Here is an 8,746-nt window from a genome sequence, read left to right on the forward strand (position 1 = left end):
CAAAGATTACATTCATTCCAAAGCCAGGCAAGAAGTTGTGTAAGAGAATCTACGACGAATTTCTCTGACATCCTGCTTAGGAAAATTAATAAAACATATAGTTCTCAACCGCCTGCAAGATTACGCCAAGGACAATAATTTACTTCCAAAATCCATGCAAGTCTTCAGGGCTAATCTTTCCACCCAAGATGTTATGCTGCAACTCAAAGACAGACATAATAGACCCGGAATGCGGCAGGGGAACTAAAGCCATATTAGGCTTGGATTTAAGCAAGGCTTTCGATAACGTCGCGCACGACGCTACTTTAAGGAATCTCTCGGATATTAACCCAGGAGAAAGAACTTTCAATACATAAAGTAGTTTTTGAGTAACATAATGGCAGAGCTAGCAGCGGGAGAGATCAAATCACATCCTATATCACTAGAAGGTAAAGGAATGCCTCAGCGTTCAGTCCTGTCGCCCTTCCTTTTTAACCTCTTACTAATCAAATTCCTCTTAAATTAGCAGCCATCTCGGGGCTGCAACAGACATTCTATGCAGATGATATCAGTTTATGGACCACAAATGGCAGCGATGGTCAGATAGAGGGTATCTTGCAACAGGCTGTAGAAATAGCAGGACACCTGGCGGGTAAAGCAGGGCTAACCTGCTCGCCCTCCAAGTCCGAATTATTCGCATTCAGAGACACACCAAGAGGCCGTCGAGCCAAAAATTATAAACCTCCGTCTCCACTTAACACCTGGGTGGAAGGGCTCCCGGTAAAGGAAGTTCAAACTATAAGAATCATTGGACTTTTCCTGCAGTTCAACAGGAAGAACAAGGAGACATTAGAAATAAACTCTACATTCCTCAAAAGAGAGCAATTCCTGCCATCATGAACACTCCATTTGACAGTCACACACAACCACTTTTTGCTGAATTAAACTTACTTCCTATCCCGGACATGTACGATGCTAACTTGTTCAGGCGCTATGAAGCTGGCATAAAAAAGAATAATACCGCATTAGTTAAGATTGCAAACCTAAAGCTAAAAACTAGTATTCGTACTACACGACAAGCTGAAACCTGGGAAATTCCATATTCACGAACAAATTATGGACTTCAAATGTTGCGTCATCTCCTTCCCTCATACTTAAACAAATGTAGGTAGAAGTTTCTTTTTTTTTGTTTTATTTTTGTTACGAATTGTCTATTTCTTTAGTCATTGTTTAGTTTTTATTGCAGTCATTCTCTTGTTGACATTTCATGCAATATTCTATGCTATTCAGAACTGCATTCATAGTAGATTTGTTTCATACATGCCTGTATTTATATTCCTAATAACTGTACCAAGTCGCTTACCTTCTGTGAACTTTCATTTGTCTTCCTTTTTCTTTTTCTTTTTTTTTTCTGAGAGCTGTGTACAACTAACTTAGAACAATTTTCTCTTGCTGTATGCCATGCTGCCATGTAGAAAAGGGCCGTGGGCCTAGTCAATACCATAAAGAGGCTTTTTGTCCACGACCCTCAGCATTTTTGCGATGCTGAAATAAAGATTTGATTTGATTTGATTTGATTTGACTCAAGAGAACCATACATCATGCCTTTTACCTCCTGGGCTATGCTGTGGCACTGGGCCTCTGATTTTCCTCGACCATCTCGGGGTACTGAATGAGAGCTGGCGGGCGCTTTTGCACCTCGCCCTGATCGAAGGCGGTGATCTCGCTGAGCGGCACCAGCAGAATGAGAAACGAGCTTTGAGATTTTCTACCGAAGTCAGGTTACGAACGTTTCAGTGTGCTGTGAGAACGGTCACTATGTTGCGTGTGTTGTCTTGTACAGAAAACTATTGATGTATTTTCTGCACTATTAACAATGCAAAAGCGGGGGCTAGTTGGTGCTTCATACTAATCAATTCGTGCTACAAGGAACATACACACGGAAACACAAAATTCGCGCTACAAGGAACATACACACGGAAACACAAACGGACGAAGCGCATGCGCTTCGTCCGTTTGTGTTTCCGTGTGTATGTTCCTTGTAGCGCGAATTGATCAGTTCTGCACTATCATCATTCTTTAATTACTTTTTACGGATGGCTTATCATACACACATCCTCTGAAAGTCGTCGAACTGGTAGATAACATCTAGGAGTGACCAAAACTTTGCAGTGCCTATATTGCTATTGCAACGTACAAACCGAGTTCGCGTTTGCGGACCTACCCACAATGCGTTAAAGTCTTGGTACGGCACCGCGATCACTTCAGTGATAACCAGGTCAAATGTAACACAAAACACAGGTAAATTTACCATCGCTGTTACGTAATGCGTTATCTCAGTTTTTTTCCCGGTATCGAAAACAATTTGTTAAACAATGCGCGACGCGATAAAAGTAGAAAAATCATTTACTCTGCGGTTGTATCCCAGGTTCAACAACGTACCGGACTTTCTTTCATGCGCCTGCCATCCACGACATGGGTTGAACATATCCGAGAGTTCGTAATCGGTACTAAGACTTTCCCATTTACGCAAGACGCCTGCTGGCGATATAATTCCAGGTCGGCGGGAAAGCGGTGTAAATAAACATGTCGCAACCGCAATGGGACAGTCTTTGCGTGCTTCCCGCACGCGCTCTCGGAGGTCCGCTTCCGATTTCATGACCACCATTCTCCTACAGAAATTTTGAAATTGGAAAACTGTAATATACTGTTATGGAAATATTGAGGGCAATAGTATATTCATCTGATATGTAACAAAATGGATGGATCATGGTAATTACGGAAATTTAGAGTGTGTAACTGATCAATGAATTAATTGAAACAATTGAAAAAATGAAGAAAGCGTTCATTTACACCAGCACCATCTGCAACACGCTGTCGCGTTCCACTCTTAAAGGCGAAGATTGAGCGTCCTACAATTTTTAGTATTTTAATAGCTGCCCACCTGTTATTGTCCGATTTCCTCAGGCGTTCTTCATATAACATTTTACTCTGAGCTTCCCGTGCTTCGAACGATGCCCAACCCATATCCCCCTGCACTGCTTCGTTTGTAGTTTTGCAGTGGGCGCCTAGTGTTAATCTTCCAACAGCTCTCTGATTTGCTTCTAATCACGACTGAACTTTTGCCCTTAGGCAGAAAACCGCATTCCCGAAAGTAAGCCCCGGCAGCGTTCTTCCTTCCCAAATACCTCTCAGTACTTCATAATTGTTGTACCCCCATAATGCACTTTTTCATTATCCCTGCATCTCTTCATCCTTTTGCCCTAACAGACTGTTCGTGCTTCTCCGTGCGTATTCCTCCTTCGTTTACCCATATCCTGATATATTTGTATTCGGCCACTCTGGGTATTTCATGGCCTTGTATTGTAAGCACCTGATCAATTGTATCGTTGAAAATCATCACATCTGACTTAGTTGCACTAAAACTGAAACGTAGAGTGTCTCTTTCGTCTCCCCAACAATTAACCAGAGTTCGCACATCTTCCTGGCTACCTCATGAAGTACAATACCGGAGCCGTTGTTCAATGACCTTTCCGCCCAATCTGTAGGTCAGATTATAACTTAGATTACCTTCTTGTAGCCTTCTTTCCATAATGTTAATATAAAGCATGAACAGCGGTGGTGAAAGAGGAGACAACCTTGTCTTAATTCTTTGCGTACCTCGACAACTGTACTTTTTATCCCTTCCCATGTAATTTACATTTTATTATCTGGGTATATTTCCTGTAGGAAGTGAATTACCTCATAATACGAGAGTAATTATACTCATTGACGTCCACCCAAGCGCAGCCATACGGCTACAAAGGAAAGCTGCACAGCTTTCTCAGAAACTTCGTCGTTAGAGAAAAATTCGTCCTGGTCCTGGTCTCGAACCCAGGACCATCCGCTTCACCGGAGCAGTCGCTCTATCAACTGAGCTTATGGTAGAGCGAGAGTGAATTGATGAAAAACTTGAAGTGGGAACAGTGCTGGTCAAATGTTTAGGGGAATCCCCCAAGGTGGAGCAGATTTTTGATAAGGGAGTAATTATATTCATCGAATTTTTTCTTTAACTACAAAGTTTATGAGAAAGCTGTGTAGCTTTCCTCTGTAGCCATATGACTGCGCTTGGGCGGACGTCAACGAGTATAATTACTCCCTTATTAGAAATCTACTCCACCTTGGGGGGTTCCCCTAAACATTAGACCAATTACCTCGGGACCGATACCTTCATCTTTTACATGTTCATCGGGAGTTCCCTGTTAACGTTGTCGTATGCACCGCTTATGTCCAGGAAGGCTAAAAGAGATGTTTGTTTTCCGACTGAGCTGTTACGATGCATGGGTAAGCACGCACAGACTATCATCTAAGCCTCTTCACTAGGGTGCCATGATGTCCTCTCGCCTGCGCTGGCCACCGATGCACCATACTCTTCACTACTCTTCACCGATAGCCAGCGCCGCGGCCGCCGTGGCGGCGCAAAGTGGAACTTTCCTCATCACCGGTGGCGCGGCGCACGCGGCCGGCCTAGTGTTCCTATATATGCTCCCAGCATATACAGCAACACTAGGCCGGCCGTTCCTTCAGGAGTCCGAGCGGCAGTGCAACGGCTCAAGTACCAACCCGAGAGTTCGTCTCCTTGCAAGCGCTCAAGCATAGCTGCAGCAGGCTGCCAGGCGATCGTGCCCGCGATCATGAGGGAAGGTGTGGTGCATTCGGGGAAACTTCGAGTGGCCCGATAAACTCCGGCGCCGCTGACTTCCCTTTGAATTGGGCGACAACAAAACGCCCCTTCCGTATTCATCGCTTGCCAAATATACCCTTTTCTTTTTCTTCCCCCCTTCGTTCCCTCCTTTCCCATCGCGAATGGGGAGACGTCCGGCTTCCTGTAGTTTTTACGGATGCTTTCAATGGAGCCTGCCGTCGCGCCTCTCACCGCATGCAGCGCGGCATTGTGCTCGAGCCTGATACATAAACACGGACCCCGCTGAGCGGAGTTTCTCGGCCTGGTCCTTCTCCGTCTACGCTCGTCGTGGCTGCTTCATTGTTGACCGGTGCTGGCTCGCACGCGCTGCTCCTCGCTTTTTCTGCCTGGCCCTTCTCCCTTGCTCACATTGCCTCCAGACAGAAGTGCCTCCTCGCCGCTCGGAAAAGAATACATCCGCACCGGGGCCATGCTCGTGAAAGCTGGCCGATTTACCCGACTAGAGTGTGAGAAAAAATGTTTGAAAGTGACATGAACAACAAACGCTAATGAACCTTTGTTTGAGGCAAAGCACAGCCTGTTAAACGTCGCCGCGTGTAGCGTTCACACATTGTCCTAAGCCGCAATGTGAGCTGTCATCTCGGCGCCTGCGCTTAAGGAAAATGTCCCACCCGACGGCGTTGCCATGTGCGCTGTTGCGCTTATCAGTAGTCCTGTGAAATTAAGCACGAAGGCCCTTGGCTGGCAGAGCTGCCGCGGCCCTTATTCTCGTTTAAACAACAACAGTGAAAAAAAAAGGCAGTCTTCTTGAGGGGCTCTGGAGGAAAGTATCAGCAACGGTAGCCATGAAAGCATCGCCCATTTTGGAGGCCGTAAGCAGTGTGGGACGTTTAAAATGCTACTGCGCTAGTGTGACCGTGCTTTTTAGGTCTACTGATTCGTTATCACAAAGCAGGAGCAATATGTGCAAACATCTCTTTCATAGGAGCGTTATATGATTCGGTGGCACGTATGCGTTGGACAATTATCTGAGCCAACGAGGAAAGTGCTGGCCAGTCACGAACCGCGCTAACGTAAGACAAATCAGGTTTTTGTTGAGTCTTGTGCACGACAGTAGGATCTAATAACGCGAAAGCTATTGCAGCGTTAGTTCAAGTTTCGTGAATCTCAGCCTGGGTTTACTTCATGCTATAAGGGGTACTTCCCGTTCCAGAAGATAAGCACGCGAGCAGCACATCACTGCGGGAAGCTTGAATGTCGTATTCTGCCATCGTCAGAATTAGGCAGATTTCTGAAAAAGCGTTTAAGAGGTCTGGCTATACGCTCACTGGCCTGTCTCACCCGTTGAGCATCGTACATGCCGTCGCGAAATGTTCGGCGTTTAGACGTCCAGGTATGAACCGCAGCGCGGTTGGATTATGGGAACCACAGCGCGGCTATTAGCTTTCGAGATGCGAACTCTGGCGACCATCATGGCCCCAGGTGATGTCGATGCAGTGACCCCTGCGCACAATGTCCTCCGCGGGGGAGGAGAGGGATCACGTGTTGTGCAAGCGAGGGGGAGCTCCGCTGGGCGGGACATCTGGAGGCGCGCCGCGGTCCTTCAACAAAGGGACCCCCGCCGAATAAGGCTCGACTCGCCGCGATGGCAATCGCAGCGTGTCGCGCGGCGACTCCGGACGCTGACTCTTGACACTTTTTAAACGGCGCGGAACAGGAGATCAGGCTCCGATTTATCACGGTATGAGCCAGTCCCGGCCGCCCCAACAAAACGCCGCGCGATGCCTTTGTGGCACCCGGGCGAGCGCTGCAGATCCAGGGTGCCGATAGCGAGTGGCACCACGATCTTTATCGACTTCAAGCGCGGCGAATAATAATTGACAGCCGCGAATAGCGATTTCTAGCTGCCGAGAGATTGGCCACTGAGATTACGTTTTATAGGGTTGCTCCGCGTTTTCGCTGCAAGCGCAGTTAAACGGTTTTTGACACTTTATTCGCGACTCTCTTTATCGGCTCGCAGCATCGGGAAAATTCACGCCGTGTCACTGGGATCCTTGTAGGGGCGGTCGTTTCGGTAGCGCCCGCCTCACTTCCACGGCCGAAATAAAGCGGGCGTTATCCATCACCGAGGCGAGGATGCCGCCTCCTCAAGGATAGCGCGCCCTGGGTGTCCCCCCCGGCAACAAAGAGCGGCGCCAAAATATGCCGCCCATAAATATCACGCCTGAATCGAGCCTCGTGTCGGGAGCCCGGGCCCTTTTCGCGGATGGCGCAACGAATCGGCCGCCCTGTGGTGGGACCAATTTTTCCTGCGTCCGTTTATATATAAATATACTATACGTGTCTATACGGCCGAGCCGAATTTATACGCCGCCTTACAAACCGCATTACACCGCTCTGTTCATCGTTCACCCTCTGGCATTCATCACACAACTGTCGAAGGATGGACCCGCGATTACCATTGCGCTAAAGCCTAGAGCTGTTGCGCGGTAAGTAGCCAAACGTGCGTCGAGTTCCTTCTGAAAGGGCGCACAAGCGACAAACACGAACATGGTGCAGGTTCTCAAACAGGGCCACCGTGGAGCTTGTGCGAATAGCATGAGCTCAGCAAGAGATCAGCAGATGTGTGCTTCCGCAGGCCCAGAGCCTGCAGGACAACTGCGAAGCTGTTGGGATAGTTTTTAGAGAACAGTGTTGCTGCGGCAGTCTCAGACAGGAGACTGGGTGCTGCTTGCCGCACCATTTTCTGGCACCTCGCTGGAAGCAGAGGAAAAAGAGAATAGAAAACTTTACTCCATTGGCTTTGTGGTCAGCTACAAAGCGTCTCCGCACTGACTGTGTTTTCGTTGTCGTTCGCACGAATGGTTTCCTCTCCTGGGAAGAGCTAAGCGGACACGCGTCAATCGTCTGGCCCATCTTTCGCACGTGATAATTAGCCACGCATTTACAGACGTTATCCACAATGTTGGCCTACATCTTGTTGATTGATGCCAGGAGTTCGTTCTGGGTCCGCTGTAAGGTAAGAGATAAAACTGTGCCAGCGGCAAGGTATAAGAGATGGTGACACTTGGGCGAAACTTTTCCAGTGTCCTCTCCCTTCGCGATACCAGCAGAAAAGAGCTGTGTAAACGAACTGCGATGATATAAAGCAGTGAAGACGACACACGCAACGCCCCGCTGCTATTTTAAAATAAGAGCCTGACAAAATGCACCGGGCCTTAAAAGGTGGCACTGACACAGATATAGGCGTTTTTTTTTTGTTTTTTCACTGAACCGCCCAGGTGATGTTCTTCGCACTGTGCCGTTGGTCTTCCCTGCAATTCGGAGCCGAGGTTGGCAGCACAGAGATAGGTTTCACCAGTTCACTGTAAAGAACAGAAAATAAGTACTGTAAAGAAAATAAAATAAATGTTTACTAATAAAAATAACGACAATAAAAGGTTCCCTGGGTGTTATTGTCCCTAATTACCTCTCCGCCCTTTATACCCTGGCTTCTCCATGGCTTATCAGTGAAGACACTCATGCAGCTATGCAATATTGTGCAACTAGCCTGAACAGAGCCGCAAATAAAAAAAAGGAAACAAGTTTTTAGAAGGCTGCGGCAAGGAACGCTCAAGCGTGCTACGCTTATTACCTTGCGTTGAGTGAAGGATGCCGCATGAGAAAGCTGAGGAAGTCGTTTACCGTGTATACGCGATGGTAACTCGTCTTCCGGGCGATGCGAAGCCAGGCGCACGCTGTATAGCTGACGATAGATGGCGCGGGAAGCGTCTGTTACCACCTCGGTTGGCAGGACGCACCGCACGACAAGAACGAGGGAACCGCGCCTTTTCTAATAACGGCGTTCGTAGCGCCGGGTGTCCATAGACACCTATGGAAAAGAGCACACGAAGAGGGAAAGGTGGGCACATCCCCTCGCAGCGAGCTTTTTTTTGTCGGTCTCTTCACGGTGAGGCGTATACTCAACAAAAAAACGCCCAGATGGGTGTAAATGGCTTGTCCTCTGGCGAACACCCTAAAGAAGGTTTTATTTACTATATACATATGAAGAATGTTATTTACTCCCCTACATGAGGGAGATAT

The sequence above is a fragment of the Amblyomma mixtum genome, chromosome 3 (genome assembly GCF_055824585.1).
Source record: "Amblyomma mixtum isolate Tamu chromosome 3, ASM5582458v1, whole genome shotgun sequence".
NCBI classification, from domain to species: domain Eukaryota; kingdom Metazoa; phylum Arthropoda; class Arachnida; order Ixodida; family Ixodidae; genus Amblyomma; species Amblyomma mixtum.